Below are 2,047 nucleotides of genomic sequence, written 5' to 3' on the forward strand. Positions count from 1 at the left end.
CTGCTTCTGTACAGATAAAGAATGCATATATAGTAAGGTGCTTTTTCCTGGTTCATCTTCCAAGCACAAATGTATTATACAAAATAATTCTGCCAGTAGGCATATAGAAAAACAGGAGAAAGGAAGAGAATGACAGTACCCTTTTGCATTACACCCAGGGACAAAGTTGCTCAGTTTACCCAAGCATAGCTTCACTGTGGTCAAATGAGGCCATACCTATGAGTCAAGGGAACAGGATTTAACTGCTAGGGGGGTCACCCTATCTGTCCCTTATGGGTGTCATACTTGAGGACTGTATTAGTGACATCAGTTACAAATTGTCTCTGATTGTTGAATAAAGGACTCCTCAACCTAAAGGCATCTGTGGAAGAGTAACAGAGGTGGCATCTATGAGGGGTGGGGAAAGGGAGCCCGGAAGTGGGAAGCCCTTCATTGCGCTCATTGTTAAGCTACTGGATATTAGGACAGCAGCATTTTCCAGCTGGAGGAGGCAAAAATGGGGCAAATCTAAACCCCAGAACTGAGTGCCTCCAAACTTGAGACATTTAAATCAGACTCAAGTATTTGTGCCCAGGTCCACCTCTAATAAAACCATACAGGAGCAGCTGGAAAGAGGACCTTGAAAATATAGGGTGTCTTTACACATGCACTGGGGGTGGGAGGGGTGCTTTAATTAGAGCAGCTCTTGGGAGCCACTGGGATTAAAGCGCCTGCCTGCAGCATCTTGTGTATTCAGTGTCCCACACTTCAAAATGGTGGTGGGGGCACTTTAACTAAAATTTTTTCAATGAGCTTTAGTTAAAGTGCCTCCACCGCCATTTTAAATCATGGGAACACTGAATACATGGGATGCCACCACCGCTAGTGTGCTAGTTAGTACACATCACCAGACTTGATTAATTGAGTCTGTTCTGGCGCACTGTAATTACAACACATCAGAGCAGATGTTTATCAGTTGCCAACTCTCATGATTTTTGGCTTTGTTCTTAATATCGATGCTTCGGGAATGTGAAAAACTTAGCTCTTTCTTTTATAAATAAATAATATATAAAATATATATATATTTTAAATATATATAAAAGAAAGGGCTAAGTTTTTCACATTCCCGAAGCACAGACTTTAAGAACAATGCCAAAAAAAAAATCATGAGAGTTGGTACCACTGCATTCTGCATATCTACAGGCACCCATATCATCTGGCTGCTTTTCTCTCTCTGCCCATCTTTGTTATAGTGTAAATATTTAGCACAATTTTAAAAAAATAGCACAGCATATTTATCTTATTTCTGAGGTTTGCTAAAAACTCTAGAAGAATTTTGGAAAGAAATAAGATGCCATACAAAGAAGTAAGATACCAAGCCAACTCTGAAGCTAGGAATTTTCCAACTGCTAACAAATGCATCATCAAAACAAGCTACAGGTAAACAGCAAATAGAGCAGGTGAAAAGTGTGATTGCAAGGTGTGCGATGACAGTTTGTTTTCATAATACATTCATTTCAATGTACTTGAGCATCTGTTATATATTTGGTTCTTTTGTGCTCATTTTAAAGATAATAAAGCAGGTGAGCATCACTTACACCTAATAGACCATATGTTTAAAAGGTGCTGGGAGATGCATTCAGCACGAAGGTAAATGCATGGCTTTTGAAACTCCTGATCAAAGCAAGCCGAATTCCCTTCTTACATGACTGAACACTAAACTCCTGTTCAAGACCTTATCATTAACAGTAGCAGGCTGAAATCAGCCAGTGAGTGCATTAAAATGCAGCATCTGAACTAAATCTCCCCTTCAGGGCACAGTCCTCTCTTACTCTTGCCCCCGAGTCACATGGGGACATGACCAGGCCCTTATGTTTGTTTGCCTGGACATGAGCTGCTTCCATCGCTGGCTGCTTCCCTGCCCTCTGGCTGCACAACAACAGCTCCAGCTCCAGTTCCCTGCAGTGCCCAGGCCCCATTGATGTACAAGGCCAAATGCAGGCCTGGAGGGGTTGGACTACCTCAGCTCCATCTCAGGAGCTGCGCGATGCCCCAGCCACTCCTGCCT

The sequence above is a fragment of the Gavialis gangeticus genome, unplaced genomic scaffold, assembly GCF_001723915.1.
Source record: "Gavialis gangeticus isolate Ggan-Ray unplaced genomic scaffold, GavGan_comp1, whole genome shotgun sequence".
In the NCBI taxonomy this organism is placed as follows: Eukaryota; Metazoa; Chordata; order Crocodylia; family Gavialidae; genus Gavialis; species Gavialis gangeticus.